We start from the raw sequence: 18,693 nt of genomic DNA on the forward strand, positions 1-18,693 counted from the left end.
CTGCAAGACTCAAATAATGTTAAAATATTTAAACTGCCCCGCTCCTCCCGTCTCTGTCCTACGTGACTACAGAACCTCTGTCGAAGATGCTGTATATGGGCTGCATAGTGTGAAGAAACCTTGCTCAGCCTGTGTGTGCAGTAAAGAGACATCGAGATAGCATTTATTTATTTTAAATGACACCAAATTCACAGAGCCGAGGAGCGCAGTACAGTGCTCGTAGTCTCAAAAAGCACGTTGTGGTAATTACACAGCTGTTAAACTAATTACTGCCTTTGTATAACTGCAATCACTAACGGTAGAATTCTTAACAAGAATGACTTAAGGCAATCCCTGCTAGTAATGCTTCTTAGCTACCAATTCTAAACGTAGTTTGCACCACCAGATACAAAGTTTATAGCCCAGAATGCGTGTGTCGGACCAGCTCTGGCATATTCAGAGTGGGTCCACTATAAGTGTTGTAGGTTAGAAACATATTATGTTCGGTGATGCAAGTGCATTTAGAATAGGCAGCTGAGACCCATTACTAACAGTTGCCGCCTTGTTTAGTCAGTAATGTTATTAACTTTACCGTTAGCAATTGAAGCTATACCAAGTTATTAAATAACGCGCAGGTAAGTAATACGTACAACGACCTTTTTTAAAGAGTGGACACTTCTTACATTGGGGCTCGTTGAGAACCTATCTCGAAGCTCGGAGGAATGACCTTAAGTCACGAGTTCAGCGTTACACACCCACACACCTGCCCACCCACACACACCCACACAAATGCACACACATGCACACGCACAAGCGCACACGCACATGTGTCCTTTATTTGATGGGCAGTATGTGCAGCCTGAAATGCACGGAAGCATTTGAGCAACCAGCTTCATCTCACGAGAAGAGCTAAAAATGGCAAGCCCCTAACTTTGCGACGCGCACGCAGCTTATCAGAATGATTGATGAGTGATTACACAGTGAGCATGCCGACATGTCTGCCATCTTTGGCACACGTCAATATGTTGCGTCGTGAGTGGATGCATAAGCCTGTGTCGTACTGAGGGCTAGGTATTTTTTTATTTTAGGTTACTTTAAATGAGCACCCCCGAAGCTTGAACGCATGCTTGTGGTTTATCGTACTCAAGGTGGCGAAAATAAAAAAAAAGTGAAAACGTGGAACTTATCGTTAACTTAGTATCTGTGCATCTGTTCATATAGGTGCACTTACTGCAGAAGTTGATTTGAGCTTTTTGAACCTAAGTGGCATATTGTCATAGCCTGGCGAAAAAGCAGGCACTGCTGTCATTTAACCACCGTAGAAATAACGTGCAGTACAACTAAATTTCTTTTACGATTTGGCATTGATTATTAACGAAAATCATCTGCGGCTTAGTTCATTTTTGTCTGTAAGTCACTTGAGCAGCAAGCTGGGCTCGCAACGTTTCTTTAAGGCAGTGAAGCATTTTGTGTGCACAAATACAGTTGTCGTGCGACTTTACTCGCAAGCTCAATATTTTCTTACTCCAAAGCATAACTAAAACACTATCTTTCGGTACGGATGTCAATAAACCCAGATTGAACTGTAACCGTGTTACACGAATTAGCATTTATGTAGTACTAATGAAGTTTAGAATATAGAGCTTAATGACGGAAAGCACAGAATAAACAAGGTTATGTTTTTCCGTACAGCGTATTATTAATGGCAGATTGTCCTAAAGAAGTAATTGGCACTTGAAGCCTTAAGGACGAAGTGTGGACAATGCAGAGGGGGCTACTTAGGAGCTAATTGGCTGATACAGCTGAGGTTGTAACTTTGGAACAGAACTACTGTATAACAACCTTATGAAGACACAGTTCACAGTTTGCCTTGTATGAGGTTTGCCTTCGTGATACAGTTGTAATCTACTGTTTTAACTTTGTTGAAGTTCAAGACAGACCTGTTTCTTGCTGGTTTAGCCGCCATTTAGGTGACGCCAGTAGACACAGGCTTCATATTTATGTATTGTGCGCTTGGCGTGAATTTTATTTTTATATATTATAATTTCTTTTATACGGAACGCAAAAGAGAACTAATATTTGAGCCCATTTTTTTAAAGCTACCTGGCTTGACCAACACAACCAGCAGCAGTAAATTCAGTGATAGCATATATAAATAATAAAAATGTGCTCATCACCTTTTTAATCAAGTCTTAATCGATTTTTACATTGTGGCAGACGTTGCAATTGGGTAATTGATGCAGGACATTAGCGAAATCAGGTCCGTTAGCAGATATATGAAGGGCAGCACCACTTTTTGATGTGCTACTCAAAACGTGGTATGACAATTGAAATGTCTTAGCGGCCCCCTAACAGTTTCCAAACAGCATGTATTTAAGAGCTCGGGGAAATCTTAACTCGAACGCCCAGGAGCTATTTAAGCAGAGTATATGGACAAATATCTTGAAAACGGTGCTATGGCCGCAGGATTTCTGCTAAACTGATATGAGTTGACTATCCCTCGGCTTCAATTTCGCATTTAGAACATGTGCGCTAAAGTGAGCAATTAAAGAGGTAATTCGTGTTTTAGGTAACCCATAAACATGAAGTAAACAATGCTTTTGGTAAAACCAAAATTGTCGTTGAACTTTTTCTTTCTCTAATGTCCCCCTATAGTCACGTAGTCTATCCGAACTACAACAGTACGGGCCTCGTTATGGCAGCGTTTTTTTAAGTGCTCTGCATACTGAAAAAAAAGAACTTATGCTTTTATTGCACAAAAGTAACACTCAGCCTAGCCGCGTCTGCCCTCGTAACAAGCGAACATGGTACATCTTCGGCGGAATTCGCTAAGCGAACATAGAAGCAAATTTTGGGGCAAGAAGAATTTTACGAAAAAAAAAAGCGTATTCACTAAGCTAAGTTCGCAAGATCAGCAAGCTTGCGATGCCCGCCGGTGCAAAGACGAGTGCTGCAGTTGAAAAAAAAAAAAAAGGCACGTATGTAATTGTAGCGCAGGTGCGAACGTCAGTACTTGAGCCAACAGTAAGCGTAAGTCTATTCACAAAACCTGAACACCCGTCGCAGCTGCTGACATCAGAAGAAATTTCTACGATATGCTGGTAGCAGTCTTTCGAACCCAAACATGTCTATTTGCGCCGGTCTAGATGACGCGGTTAAGCGGTGGAACGCGCTGTAGCGGCCGATTCTGATAGCCCAGGATGGCGCCTGGTTATCATGTTTACGTGGCGCGCTCTCATTTGTCATGTCAAAATGCGTTGAAAAGTTTTACTGCCTACTTGTAAGGGAAAGCAGTAACAGTAATGCTGCACTGCGAACTTCTGCTTAATGTCCGATAGGCTGTGTACCTTCAGGCGCGCAGTAGCACGAGTTTTCAACTGGTCATGACACTTTATTCAGTGGCAGCAGGTAGAAGTGTGGCGTCCGTCCCTGACAACCGTTAAATCTGTCACTGATGTGTTTCGAGCACTTCTATTGTTTTTCCTAGTTTGATCTTTATCTCGCTCATAGGGCTGCGGATGATTATTTTTCGCGACGCTTTTGGAGGCTATAATTCTCTATGCGCTTTGAAACAACGAAGAAAAATAAACGTCTAGACGGTTCTAATTGTTAAAACTTGTTCTGAAACTCGCCGCTCTCTTCCGTGCTGTTACATCGAGCCTTCTATTATATAGCTCATCGCTTCAATTCAGCACTAAGTCGAAGTGACGTAGTGTCTGAGCTCACGCTTGTACTGATCCCGTGGCCTACGGTGTGAGCGAACGTACGCGCACGACAGACGACAATCCTGTCCATGATATGTAGCGGGGTGTCAAATGCAATGACATATAAAAAAAAAAGATATCGCAAATAAAATAACGTGCCACCATAATTACGAATATTATGTGGACTGCTGGAGCAAGAGTGATGCTGTGAAACAAAATACACCTAACGAACGGAGCCAGTAATTGTAGCGCGAACCCGATGTGGTTGCTCAGTGGCTACGGTGTTAGGCTGTTGAGTACAAGGTCGCGGGATCGAATACTGGCCATGGCGGCCGCATTTCGATGGGGGCGAAATGCGAAAACACCCGTGGTACTTAGATTTATATATTGTGCACGTTAAAGAACGCCAGGTGGTACAAATTTTCGGAGTCCCCCACTACGGCGTGCCTCATAATCAGATCGTGGTGTTCGCACGGAAAACCCCATAATTTAATTGTCGCACGAGCACACACACAAGCGCGCACAAACACGCACGCGCACTCGCACTACTTTTAGTTCTTGTTGGATCCAAGTTTTTCTTCCTCCTCGCTCTCACAGGGCGCCCTAAGTTGCATGCTCTGCCACTTCGGATGCAGGCCTATCTTAGCGTAAGAACTTTTTGGCAAAGATAATGCGTACGAACAGCAGAGCTCAGTGAATTCGGCCCCTACTTTTCTGCTCTTTCCTTGACACAAAGCCACGTCGCATATCACAGTGCTTATCGATCAGTCGCTAAGCACTTCCTCGAAAAGATAATGGAGCTAGCACTTTCGTTCCATACCACCGATATGCGTGTCTTCGGTATCTTTCCGGGCAACCGTAAAAGTGTGTTTTTTGCTTGGTTTTCTCTGGCGTAAGATTTTTGCCTTCACTTTTCTTTTCATCTCGCAATACTGTAAAATTTTACTATAGGTTCATTCATTCGCCAGCTCTGACATACCGCCATCCTCTTCCTTTTTTAGGCATAATATATTGCTGGCTGATAACTAAGTAAAGAAATCAAACAAAACGGTGACGGATAATAGCTGTCCTTCAAACCACTCCGGTATCCGCCCACCATTGTATCGCAGGGAACAATGGGCCATCATGACCGGCTATTCAAGGCGTGTAATATATACGCTTAAGGCATTGGCGTTATATTTTTGTCTCATTACCATAATAAAAGAAACATGGCTATCCCAGTAACTCGTGTCTTAAAGAGGCCGGTTGTCATCGCCGCTATAGCTCAGTGGCAGAGCGCTGGTCTTGTAAACCAGCGGTCGTGAGTTCGATCCTCACTGGCGGCTGCGCGCTTTTTTTTTTTTCGCGGTATTTTTTTTTTATTCGCGTGCTGCCCTTCGATATTCGGCGAGCGAGGTCTGAGAGACGGCTCATTCTTTATGTAAAAATCAGTGTAATCTTTATTATCTGTTCCTCTTCCCAACATGTATCCCGCATCTTTCAGATAAAATTGATTTCCCTGTCGCGAAGAATACCTTAGGCCTTTAAAGGAAAGTCATTCCTTTGTGAAAAAAAAAAAAAGAACACGCGCTGTACATTTGGTCTACTATACGAATTATGCTTGCATTATTTCTTTTCCTTTTTTTCTCGTATAAGTCATGTAAACCTGTCGGTAAGCGATCCGCTAACTTTCACGTACGCGTATTTCTGCGGAATACAATTTTATTTCTTGCGTGGTTACTATCACCACCTCATCGAAAAGCACGCAACGTTGTCGTAACTCGCATCGTAGCCGCTATAGCTCAGTGGCAGAGCGCTGGTCTCGTAAACCAGCGGTCGTGAGTTCAATCCTCACTGGCGGCAAGCTTTTTTTTGTTGACTGCAATAGTTTATTTTTATTGTTGATTTAGTGGTCTTCCGCATCAGTTATTTTCTGATTGCAGTACCGATAAAAAAAAAAAGAAAGGAAGATGATGTTCTTTTCAGCGGGAAAATTGTCTACAGGCAACTCGCGATAATATGCCACTCACGAATACATGTGCGTGATAAATAACTACGGCCAAACATAATTAGATTATTGTTGATGAGACTTCTAAACCTGCGGTCGTCCACATCAGTGTGACGAGAGTAGATGGAAAAAGAAGAAGCAATAAAGGAACGGGTAATTGAAGCACCAATTAGTGTAGCTGTACCTGTAATGTTTTTGCCGGTAACTCGAGGTATATGCAAGTTTGATTATTGCTGTATAGGTCGTCTGGTTTCGAGTAGAATAAAAGTACCACACCATCCGGAAATCTTGGAGCGTGCAGAAAGAAAGAAAAAAGAAATTATGGGAGTTAACCCACCATCTCCTGCGAGAGGTGTCGGTTTCTGGAGCTCCGAACTAATTCAGAACTTTAATATGGACGGGAACCATGCACGGCGCACGAGCTTTTCTGTTTATTGCACCGATATCGGAATGCAGCTGGAGCGGCCGGGGTTTGAACGTGGGACCCCGTGCTGACAGCGAAACACCATAGCCACATAGGCGTAGCCATCGCTAGGCCGGGTTTTCTTCTTCTTCTTTTTCTTCTTCTTCTTCTTCTTCTTCTTATTATTAGCTAGTTTTATCCAGCCTGTCAACCTAGATTGAGGTGTGCACGGCAGTGCTGTTGCCGCCCACGCGTGACTCTTGAACTACAGCAGATGCGACTATAACTGGAAAGGTCATATATGCTCGAACTATATGCCGCAACTGTACTTCTCGGGTGTGTCGGTGTTGCATAGTAGGTTTACGGATGTGAAATAGCTGTCTATTATTATTAGCATTATGTATATAATAATAATAATCATCATCATCAAACCATCATCACTGCCCTTCGCTGCCGACGTAATCGCTTTGACGTTCTGTTTCATTTCAAACTCCTTTATGGTGCCCTCACCTGCCCCGAACTCTTCAGATTTACCATGTTTCGTGTTCCGCATAAGGTGGCAAGAAAACACAGGTTTTTCCACGTTCGCGCTTGTCATTACCAACACTGAGCCTTGCGAAGGCACATTTTCACGGCCTAGATTATTTTTTTCATAACTAACGTTCACCGTTCTCTTCCGAGCTTTGCGTTGTTGTTTCATAGTTTCACACATTGTTCTGCTGCATTTATCCTCCTTTCATTTTTTGCATTCACCTTGAGGTTTGTTGTGTGCACGCGCTTCTTGCCGTAATTGTACTTTTCAGTCACGTGTTTGCTTTCTTCATTTGCCGTGTTTTTTTATCATTTTTTGATTGTTGTTAAATGTACGCGTGGCGCCGGCGCTCTGATCTTATGGTTGTTCCTGAGCACGTTAAATTTATTTATTTATTTATTTATTTATTGTAGCTACTGTTGTCTTTTTCGTTGTAATTTGAAAAGAGATAGGTCTTGCTGGTCGGCCGCACTATAATTGTCCAGTGTTTGGCTGACTTATGAAAGGCTGTTTCGTGAGTTTCAAAGTTAAAAGAAATAAGAAGAGATAGCAGAACAGAAAAGCACTGTTTAGTAGCGTAACTTGTGATAATTTCTGGAGGTTTTAGAGGGCCCAGCAGATAAAGACAGCAAGCTATTTGTTCAAAATTTATTATTTTAGCACCAAATTTCACTGCCAGAACTGAACCACCCAGCAGTATGCGTTGCAGTTTTTTATTTTTAACGACAAACAGCTGGAGAGTTGCTTACTGCCCTGCGTAAGAATATCATTATATCACGAGAATACATCAAAGATTCAAAGCATAATTTCCAAATTCGTTGAAATTAAAACACTGGTTCTAGCTGATTGGTAAGCGGTAAAGGCGCCTGCGTTTGACATTGTTGCGTCCACCATATGTTCCGCCGATGAATGGACATGCTATTTTGGCTGTCGCTGTGCATGTTACACAATTAGTCGCTTTCATGCAAGCTAGGAAGTGATTTGAGTACTTATAGACCAAAAAATGAAGGCAATGATACACTGCATCTGGTGCAAAATATGAGAATAGCCCAAGTGGTCATAGAATGCACGCACAGACAAGTTGACTGACTCAAAAAAAAAAAAAGAGAAGCTTATCAGTTTCATAATCTATGGCAATATATGGTAATATAAGTATAATATATTAGGTAGCATCAAATATTCTTATAATAAAACTTGCGAATGACTAGACCAAAACGAACTCTTCCTACGACATATCATCCCCATCAGACAAAGATGACATGATGTTTGTTTCTGTAGATGTAGTCGCGTGTTATGCAATGAATATAATAGGACACAGTGAAGGTTTTGTTGTTCCCTTCAATAACAGTCCAGTGTGCACCAATGTTGAGCACGTTGCTACAAATACGCTACTTGAGGGTGTAGACAATAACTGTGCAATGGACCACGTTTCGTGTTCACGTATAACTCAAGATATCTGGAGGCGAGATGTTGTCGACGCCCCTTGTCAGGACGCGGAAAGCAGCGATGATTGTTAACGGGACACTAAAGGCAAATACTAAGTCGACGTGGACTGTTAAAATGCCATTCCAGAAATCTCCGAACGCTTATTTTGTGCCAAGAAGGACTTTATTTGCGAGAAAATTCTATCTGAAGGGTCGGAATACCTTTTTCGAAATTTGCGTCTACCGCCACCGAACCGTGGAAGTTGTGATGTAAAACGGCGCCCGACAGACGGCGGTACCGAGCCGAGACACAGCGGTGGATTCGCCGAAGTAGCTGCTTTTTGGTCAAGTGGCGTAGACCGTTCGGGCATCTCGTGACAACACATTTAAGTTGAATTCTCCGCTACTTGCCGTTTGTGCGAGTTTCGCGAGCGAACGAAACTCGCGCTGCACTACGCGATCATGAAACCGCTGAAACGCGAAAGCGTAGGCAGCGCGGAGTCAAGCGAAACAAGACCTTTTGACCGCACGCCTCTTTGTCAAGGGTAACTTCAATGAGACCTTTTTTCTAAATATAAACAGAACTGGACGAGTAGCATTTTATTTCGTCTTATAGAACAACACAACGATGTTTTCTTTTTTTTTTTTTGCAACGGGTGGCTCATTACTAGTGATAGAATTTACCAGAGGAGTGATTTCGTCATCAGGAAAGTACTTCAATGTCCCGAGGAAGTCTCTAATGATGCCCTGCATTTGCCTCAATTTCTCTAATATTAAGCCTCTGTTCACAATAATATCGACGCCCCAGAGATTCACGAGCCCTAATCTGTCACTTTAGGTTTACTTAATATTTGCCTTTAGTGTCCCTTTAAGCACCACTACCTGCACTGCCACAGTCTCGGAACAGTCTCGGAAGGGAACAGCACTATACAATAGGTAGTGAGGCCCTGGAAGTGGTAAAGGAATAAATCTACTTAGGACAGGTAGTGACTGCGGATCCGGATCATGAGGCTGAAATAATCAGAAGAATAAGAATGGGCTGGGGTGCGTTTGGCAGGCATTCTCAGATCATGAACAGCAGGTTGCCATTATTCCTCAAGAGAAACGTTTATAACAGCTGTGTCTTACCAGTACTCACGTACGGGGCAGAAACCGGGAGGCTTACGAAAAGGGTTCTACTTAAATTGAGGACGACGCAACGAGCTATGGAAAGAAGAATGATTGGTATAACGTTAAGGGATAAGAAAAGAGCAGATTGGGTGAGGGAAGAAACGCGAGTTAATGATATCTTAGTTGAAATCAAGAAAAAGAAATGGGCATGGGCAGGACATGTAATGAGGAGGGAAGATAACCGATGGTCATTAAGAGTTACGGAATGGATTCCAAGGGAAGGAAAGTAGCAGAGGGCGGGAGAAAGTTAGGTGGGCGGATGAGATTAAGAAGTTTGCAGGGACAACATGGCCACAATTAGTACATGACCGGGGTAGTTGGAGAAGTATGGGAGAGGCCTTTGCCCTGCAGTAGGCTCAACCAGGCTGATGATGATGATGACCTGCACTGCCATTGCCTCGGATTCGTGACTTGACGTAGTGCTGAAGAAAAATTCTACGTAATGAGAGCGCGCGTGCGGGCGTGCAGTCGTCTAAACGTCGGACACCGTGGCAAGCTCCGGATCACGAGCACCAGCTGTTCGAGCCCTGCGAGCATCGCCTGTCCGAGCCACCAGGAATATACGTGGACAACGTGACCAAGGTAGTGTTCATTCTAAGAAATTACTTGTGACAACTGTGAAGCTTGTAAGGGCTCGAATATTTCAGTAAAATTGAAGCTGTCAGGTGTGCGAAGACAGAGGTGCGTCCCTTCTCTACAGATTGCTACTACAGTTGTGCAACTTGGAAGCCATTTTGGAATGCTTGTCTGAACTTTTGACACAATGAAAGGAACCTGTTACCCCGCGTGACAGTCTAATGCAATTGATTGGTCGTGTATGTCATTGTATTAGGCATATCATGAGAAGCCAACAAACACTGACACCAAGGACAACATAGCGGAAATTACTTGTGCTTAATGGAATGAAGAAACGATAAATTAATGGAATGCGAAAGTTGTGGGTTCGGTTCCCACCTGCGGCAAGTTGTTTTTTCATCCACTTTAATTTCCATTAATTTATCGTTTCTTCATTCCATTAAGCACAAGTAATTTCCCCTATGTTGTCCTTGGTGTCAGTGTTTGTTGGCTTCTCATGATATGACTAATAAATCGGGCCCCTCGGTTAACCTCTTTCTTCTCGTTTTTTGTATTAGGCAGTACAATAAGACGTCCTAGAGGACGCGAAACGACAAGTGCGCCACCGTGTTTAGTTTGGTAAAGTTGGAAGTGCTCATATTTGTAAGGTTGTGTGAGAGACACCGGAGTACTTACATGCTGTTCCTATAAGGTGACCTGTGGATTTCGCTTCGTATACCAAGCCAGGCTACGGCTCCTGGCAAAAACTGCAATGCACGTTGTGAATGTACCAAGAACGTGAGAATACACCAGTTCCCCCTTGAAATGCGCCGTCAAACTTGCTTTGATTTTAAAATCTTGGATCCTGGGCAACGTAACAAATTTGGAGGACGCTTACGCTTCGCCTTTAAGACTGCAACGCCATAGCATTCAAAGATCCCTTACTGCTTCTCGCGCTTCCGGGCAGCTGCAGCGGCAACTTCAGCGAACGCTATGCACGAAGGCGGGCTTTCTGATTTCATGGGCCACCATGCAGCAGAGGCGAGCGCCATCTGCAAGTGCTTCAGGGAAGTGGGCACGTCGCTTCGTGGACCCTGCGATATTAGAGAGTTTTAGATTAGGGGACGCAAGCCGTTTGCGTACGCAAGAAGTAAGGGCCACGGTTCTGCGCATGCGCAGACCCCTACGTCAGCGCCTGCTCATGCGCAGTACTGTCGCGCCTAGTTCTTGCGTAGGCAAGTCGCTTGTGTCCCGTAAACTAAAGCTCTCTATAGTACACTTACGCGCTGACGTGCGCAAGTGGTGGACGCCGTCTCTTGCCTATGAATTGTAGAAACGCTGGAAAATGGGTTTGAGTTTTCGCGTAGCAGGATTATGTTTTCTCGTATATTTGTATTAAATCCTGTAGAGTTGCCATGCCTGTAAGTTGTGCTTAAGTCGTACTTTACTAATTTTCCACGTATCTTAGCTTGAGAAATTCAATTATTTCACTCATTTACTTGCGTCACATGGAAGGCCCTTGTATCTGTGGATCGAAAATCTCTTCGCCGAAACGACGCCTCACGCCGACGCCGGATTTTCTGCGACACAGGCTCCTTAACGCCATCTGCCCGTTCCTCGGAGAGCGTGTCCTGCAGTTTGATTATGAGGGAGTCGTGTGTGCAACCTGAAAGGTTACTGCGCGGCCGTGTGCGACACGCCGAAGTGCGCGCGCTGCGAGCAATTCGGCCATGAGGCCTGCGACGCGGCGTGCGTACGATGTGGCGGAGACCATGAGGACTCGGCACCTTTTCGTCCCGTACCTACTCGTCATTAGCCGCGCGGCCAGAACAGCAGGAATCTACAGCAGAGGAGGTGGTTGCTTTTGCGGTAGCTAGCTCAGCAGCTGAGTTGGAGAACGAGGACAGCCGGACTCCTTAGAGCGTGGTAGACGACGCCGCGGGCGGCAAAGAATCCGACACGTGCACTCTCCTGTCTGACGCGTCAACATGCGGTGAGGAGGTGGGCGAGGAGGTTGACGCGGCTTAAAGCCCCTCAATCTCCCAAAGTAGCGCCATTCACTTCCCTCCTCCTCCGCTCGACGGTGGCGCCGCCGGTGGTGGGCCTGCCGTAGCAGACGACGGCAAACACGCTACGGGAGGAAATCCGCAGAAAAGTTCGTTCGAGCCCTGCAGAGCAGTTTTTTCAATCGAGATCTTTTTTCGTCAGTCGGTAACTGGCCTTTAGAATTTCGTGTTGGAATTACGGAAGAAATAGAGAAAAGGACCATTATTCAAGGCGCATTTAAGGCGTAAAGCGCGCGACGTTGAGAGTTCGTGTTGCTGAAACACGACGCAAGCACGCGGTGTACTCAAACACGCGCGTAATTACCAAAGTTTCCGGTGTTGACAGCGTGAAAGTATGTGTACGTGGTTTCGTAGGTTCATTTATGTACCTGCAGGACACTTTTGTTGGGCCGGCGAGTGAGAGATTGCTGACCGCACACAGCCAGAATGGCTGTGTGCGGTCAGCAATGCCTGGCAACAGGGCCGTTTTTTTCATTGCGGGGTGCTTTGGTAACCGTGACGATATATTGTTTTTTTTTTACAAGTACTGCTCCAGGAGGGCACATGTAATGGCTAACGGAGGCCTCTGAAGAGCACGTGACATTACAATAATGCAGGAGTCGCAGGGAGTGTTCGCATACAAAATTGGCTTTCCGCGATCTTATACCCCCTTGGCATGCACAGGCTTCGGCGAGCCCCATCCAGCCCTGGTTCTAGCTTTGGTGTTCCCGTTGCCGCTTTGGTGCCCTGGAGGCGCCGTCAATAATACGAAATGACAAGGTGTTACAGCTAGTAAATAAAATTTATTGAAGAAATACAATCGCGCCGAGGCGCCAACTTCTAAAACAGCGCTAGCGCGCCGGCTCGAGTATTATGAAACGCCAACGGGGAATTTGCCGGCCCACGTACGACTCTACGATCAAAGTGCACGTTAAACATCCCCAGGCGAGCTAGATTAAGTTATCCGGAGCCATCCACTACGACCTGCATCCTAGCTTTAGTCGCTTCGGAACGTTAAAAACGTTAATCACCACAAACCAAATCAATACATGCGGGCGTACATACGAAGCTAAAAGACTGCATCTTAAGTCATATTGAGCCTTGCAAAAGCGTCGAGAATGTGCTAATTTCTGGTGAAGCTCAATACACACCCTGAATAAAGTCGCTTTTATGTCACAGGCCAGCTGCAGATGCGTGCATTTCACCGCAAGACGAAACTACATGAAACAAAGAGAGCACATTTCGAAAAAAAAAAGCAAAAGAACAAGCTAAAAACCACGCAGAGCATGAACACACACTTTCTCGAAGCGGAAGGCGTGAACTAGGCTCGAAATAAGAGGTTGTGAGTAGCCGTGGCCCTTACTTCACTAAGCCGTGCATTCTTTGCCACTTCCTCGAAGTCAGCCCGCCCGATCCTGCGAATTCACACTTCTTTTTGCGTTGCGCCCGCTGGACGGCAAAGCAAATAGCTTTTTGCCCTCGCTGTGTCTGTTGCGGCAATCGAAGGCGCAGCAGCATGGCGTCGAAATTAAGTTCTCGGCCCTACACATTCTATTACGCTAACGCGCTCCGTCAGGCCGCCTGCCGTACTTTCGTCGCGCAGGCCCAACAATGGAGGTTGGCGCGCGCTGGAAAGAAAAAAATATACGAAAGCGCGGCGCCTGCTTCCACGTGACACAGATTGGCCAATGGGGGAGCGGAGGAGGCTGGGGCGACAGCAGGCGTGGATGAGGACGCACCAGGGTGAGCGGGGTGGCGGAAAGATCTAAGAATGGCGCTACTTTTGAAAAATTGAGGGGTTTTAGACGCGGCTGTCGCTGCTGCCCCCTCTGGCGAGCCGGAGCCGGGCCTAAGGCGAGCAGGAGCCGCTGACTGGCGCGACCGATGGCGCCCCTTGGACACTGAAGGCGAGCAAGAAGCGAAAACACAGCGCAGTAAGTGTGCTCTCATGGCTGCTGGGGACGCGGCCGCGTGGCGGTCGTAGCACTCGGATGGCGGGGGCTCCTATTGTTTCGGAGCCTGGAATACCTGTACCCAAGCGCACTGCTGTGGCAACTTTAGACTCAGGTGAAGATACTGGCGATCGTTCAGGCGTTTAGAACACTACTGCTTGTGCACACTTTAAGGGGATCGGATGCGTCTGTTCCGAATTGTCAGACAACTCTCACGCTTCTACTTATGAGGTGTCTCTTGTCTTGGAGGCTACCTCATAGGCAGTTCTAGCTTTTGTACCTCATTCGGCTAGTATTACTCAATACTACGCTATTCTTTCTCTAGCCTTTTCTTTCCTTTGTTTTCCTTAGCTTCCGCTGAATTTATTTCACCCAATATGGCTCCTTCTCTCTAATAGCTACTTTCAATTGTAGAGTTTTTTCTCGAGCTTCCAAACAGTTAGAGTTGTCAACTCAGCTAAATCCAAAAAGGTGGATATTCTCGTACTCCAAAAAACTTAAATGTCTATAGGTTAGGTAAGATCAGCCAGTGTGACCGGATTTTTTGCACCAAGTCTTTCTGGAGTTATGGCGACTCGGGCTGCCAAGGTACGGCCATCATTTTGATGCCGGATTTTATTGCTCTTGTTCTTCGTTATGCCAGGGATGCCGATGACCGTATCCTGTTAATGGATCTTGATTGTGGCATTCCAATTGTTAATGTTTACGCTCCATGCAGAAATAGAGGTGAGAGAGAGTTTTTTGCTGCATTAAATCCATACTTGGTAGGCTGTTCTCGGCTTATTCTTGTAGGAGACTTCAACTCTCTCTTAGAGCAGCTAGATCGTGTATCTGTTAGAGGAACTGCAAAATTAAAGAATAGGGCATGAGCTGTAGCACTGGGAGAGCTCGTCAACGGGCAGGGACTGATCGATTCTTGGCGCGTCCTTTGCCCTGGACAGTCAGGAATGACTTAGACAGAAAGGGGCATGCAGAGCCGCATCAAACGTTTCTACGTCTCATCGTCACTGGTTCCTAGTATGCACTCTTCCCGGTTGGTTCCTTCTGCTCTTAGCGAGCGACCACTGTTTTATAATTCTGCGGTTTGCCAATTCGAACATAGTCTCGCAAGAGAAGAGAACGTGGTGTTTAAATCCACGGCTCCTAAAGGACAAGCAGGCAACCGCAGAGGTACCGCCCTGTCCTATGTAAGAGTCATGCGGCGCAGAAAGAAAGGAAGAGCACGATATGCACGTATCGGTCCGAACGGCACAAGCCCTCGAGGCTCGTGACCCGAGCTGTGATTGGGAGAGAAGCGGCGCTGAGCTGGCATTGTCGACGTGGCTCTTGGCCAAGAAGGTTGTAGCGTCAGCATAGCACGGGCGACGGGTGCCATGGAGGTTCGGTCAAGTCTGTGAGGCTGGCGATCCAGGGTATGGCCGTCGACCTCGGCGACGCTCGAGCGAGGCTCCTTGGACTTGCTGCAGCCTCTCACGGCAGTGCTGGGCACTCCAGGAAGGATCCCCCTTCAGAGACAGACCAGCACTTACCATAGTCCCCGGGGCGTCTCATCGGCACTCGAAGAAGTAGCGGCGGAGCCCGGAGTTAAGCTTAACCAGTGAGGCCGGAGTGTTACGTCATCGACGAAGTTCGAGGCACCGGCATGCGCGACATACGAGTTGACAAACCAAGACTAAGGCAGCAACAAGTGCGCAGTCGACGAGAGCACCGTCTGTGACGGAGATCTGACGCGCACCGGACTCGGAAGATACGTGCGACGTCAAACGCCTGTAAGAACGATCCTTTCTGTTTGTGCGCAGCCACAGGCTAGGGTTGCCGGACTTTCGCATAGAAAGCGATAAGGACTGACGTGGCCGGCAATAAGGACATCTTCAGTAACTGTTAAGTAGGTGGCTTAGGTGCTGGCGTATCTTCATGATGCTTTAGTTAAATAAGCTTTATTTCGAATTTGTGAGTTTGGGTTAATTAAAATAAGTTTGCTGTGCAGCTCTGCCTCTCCCGACGCCATCTCTTCTAACGTCCGCCCGCCCCTGAGATCGGTGACACGCGGCACGTCCATTCTCTTCCGCTCGCTCCACAACAGACAGAATCTAGAAGGCAGAGAACTGAATGAGGTGAAGGCTAGTGTGCGCGAGTGCTTCAGGTCTTGGGGCAAGCGTCGAGCGCGTGAGGAGTGCGGGATTAAAATCGTCTCCGCCGCAATCCTCCTGCTCTCGAAGCCATTGTCTCGCGGGCCTGGTGTTGCTCCGGCGCTGGCCTCACTCAGAAAGGAACTTCGCATTCTCCTGCAGCGACGCTGGGATGGCTTGAGAGGCACCACCTGAGCAGAGCGGTGGGAAACGGAAGCATAGTGCAGCAGAAGTGCCCTAAGTAGACATCTTTCAAGGAAGAGCACAACTCTCTATTCCTTAGTAGAGCCAAGCGATGGGAGCATAGTCGTTTCACCAGATGAAGTTCTTGCACTGACGAGGTAGTTTTGCATGAGCTTGTATGCCGAGCGAACTGCCAAACCAGCGTTATTACCATTCGTTTAATCTGCTGAGCCGCCGGAAGTCTGTGACTCAGCCATAGTCTAGGGCGAGCTATTTCCTGTTTTGAAGTCTATGAAGCATAATCGCAGTCCAATATCTGATGGTCAAACAGTAAAATTTTATGTGAAGTTTTGTATACTGTTAGGGAAGCCGTTCACATTGGTGGACAGGCTACTCAGATAAGGGACTCTGTCAGCGTCTGAAAGAGAGGGGCTCATCGCTATCCTTTGTAAGGATGAGTCGAGAAGCACCGATCTAATAGCATGAGGTACAATCACGCTTCTGAACTGCGATTACGAGCTCATAGCAAAGCGTGTCTGTACGCGACTCACTCTTGCGTTCAACACTGTTTTGGGTCCGTACCAGGCACGTTATGTCCAGCGGCGTTGCACTCAGCTTCGCGGTTTAGCAGTCATGAACCTACTCCTGTAGGCAAATGCCAGGAAACTTCCAGGTATTCTCTGCTCCTTCGGTCAGGAGAAGGTCTTCGATATTATTAGCCACAGGTACATATTCCAGGTTTTGAATGAGGCTGGATTTAGCGTGCGTATCGGGAAATGGTCCAAGCTTTGTGTTCTCGACCGACTTCTGTTGTTCTCATACAGGATCGCGTTTCGCAGGCTTTCACTGTGGGACGTGGCGCACGGTTGGGGGATTTTCTCTTGACGAAAAAAAAAAAACCTTGCCCTCTACGTACTCCCTTTTAAAGCGCTTCTGCAGAGGTTGTCATGTGACACTAGAATTGGCAGGTTCCTACTCCCAGGTTCACCAGGTTCCCGCCGGTTGCACTCTTTGCTTACGCAGACGACTTATCTATTGTATTCACGGACGAGGCATCTGTTTACACCGCCTTGGATGTCATGGACAGTTACTGCAGGGCAAGTGGGGCAAAGTTGAATGAGTCGAAAAGTGCAGCCATGTAGGCGAACTCCACTCCGTCCAGTCCGCAGCCCGTTCATGGTCTACCCGTGAAAACGCGGTTGTGCATTTTAGGTTTCTTATTCGATCCCGACGATCTGTCTCCTGAAAACTGGTGACAAGCTCAGGACAAGGTTGACGCCAGGATTCATGAATTCAGCTCGTTATCTCCACTGACAGCTCGAGTGACAATTCTTCGTTCACTTTTGTTTTCCTTTCTCAAGTACGTGGCGTGCGGGTCGCCTGTTCCAACTCGAACCAATCTTATCTTGGAAAGGGCCTTTCTTCGTTTCGTCTAGAAAGGGACAACTGGTTGTGTAGCTTGGCAGGTGCTTAAGTTGCTGAAGGATAAGGAAGGACTCGGAATTTCCGACCTGCACATCGTGGCTACACCACTACACGTTTGATGGACCCAGGTGGCTCTTAATTCGAATGCGCTCCTGACTCGAAGCTTTACTTCCTTTTTTCTTAGCAGCCGACTCCGTTTGTTTTCACAAAGCACATTCTGCCACTGCGTGCCTCGCTCAGGTTCCCTGTCCACAATTTATGCGGCGCCTGCGAACTCCCCTGTATGCCTCCACAAGGTTCACCATGGCATCGATGTAGTTTCAACCCCAATCCAAGAACTAGTCGATATGATTACCCCAGGTCTCCCCCTGCATTTCCAAAGACACGATCTGTCCATCCGCAGGCTTAGCTGGAAGCTCATTGCGGCCAGTTTCCTGGACGCCAGGTGAGGAAACTCATGAACATGTACTCAAGTACGTGTTCATGTACCACCTGGCGCTAGGGTGCTTGCCGATGCTCTACAGGTCCTTCACAACCATCCCAACTCATGGAGCGTGCCCTTTTTTTGGCGGTCGTGAGGACTTGGTTCATATTTTTGCGGAGCGTTTGCTTGACGCGGCTCTTCTACAGCGGACTGCTAGTATTTTTAGTCTTGGAGGAGATCAGTATCACACTGTTTGCTTTTTGCACCCTTTGCCTAAGCAGGCGATCAACCAGTTCGTGCTTCTTCTTGTCGAGTGCTCATACCAAGATTGGTTGGCACGCTGTGATGCGGTTTTCGGGGGGCGAACAGCGGGTCTTCACGGAGTTCTTGCGACAGCATGGCAGGAGGTCTGGCTCCATCTCACTAGGGAGCGGCACCACCTGGGCGACAAGAAGTTTTTCGTACTGTGGGCTCGCCCTGTCTTGACTTTTGATGAGTCAGGTGAAAAGCTCTCCATTAAGTTATGGTGCATATTCCTAAGGTCGCTCGACGTGGTCGTGTGTGCCAGTCGATCCACGGGGTATTGTTTGGCTCAGTGGAATCCAGAGCCGGAATCGGTCGTGGCGCTCCCTCGTGCCGCCGCGCTGCACCGAAGATGGCAACCATAGAGACCGTGGTTCTCTACGGTTGTACGCCTTGACCTCTTTTGTGTTAAGCAATCCGAGGGTCTGTGAGGCTCGTTTCCTGTAAGACCAACGTGGCTGTTGGCAGCAGCTCAGTT

At 46.9% G+C, this 18,693-nt stretch overlaps 2 non-coding genes across 2 annotated transcripts; both read left to right on the plus strand.

The window, feature by feature from the left end:
* Positions 1-4,936: 4,936 nt before the first annotated feature.
* On the plus strand, positions 4,937-5,008 carry TRNAT-UGU (transfer RNA threonine (anticodon UGU)). Its single transcript has one exon. It is a non-coding gene; the product is annotated as a tRNA-Thr (tRNA).
* Positions 5,009-5,453: 445 nt separating this feature from the next.
* TRNAT-CGU (transfer RNA threonine (anticodon CGU)) lies at positions 5,454-5,525 on the plus strand. Its single transcript has one exon. It is a non-coding gene; the product is annotated as a tRNA-Thr (tRNA).
* The last annotated feature ends 13,168 nt before the right edge of the window (positions 5,526-18,693 follow it).

This window comes from Dermacentor andersoni, chromosome 5, assembly GCF_023375885.2.
Source record: "Dermacentor andersoni chromosome 5, qqDerAnde1_hic_scaffold, whole genome shotgun sequence".
Taxonomy (NCBI): domain Eukaryota; kingdom Metazoa; phylum Arthropoda; class Arachnida; order Ixodida; family Ixodidae; genus Dermacentor; species Dermacentor andersoni.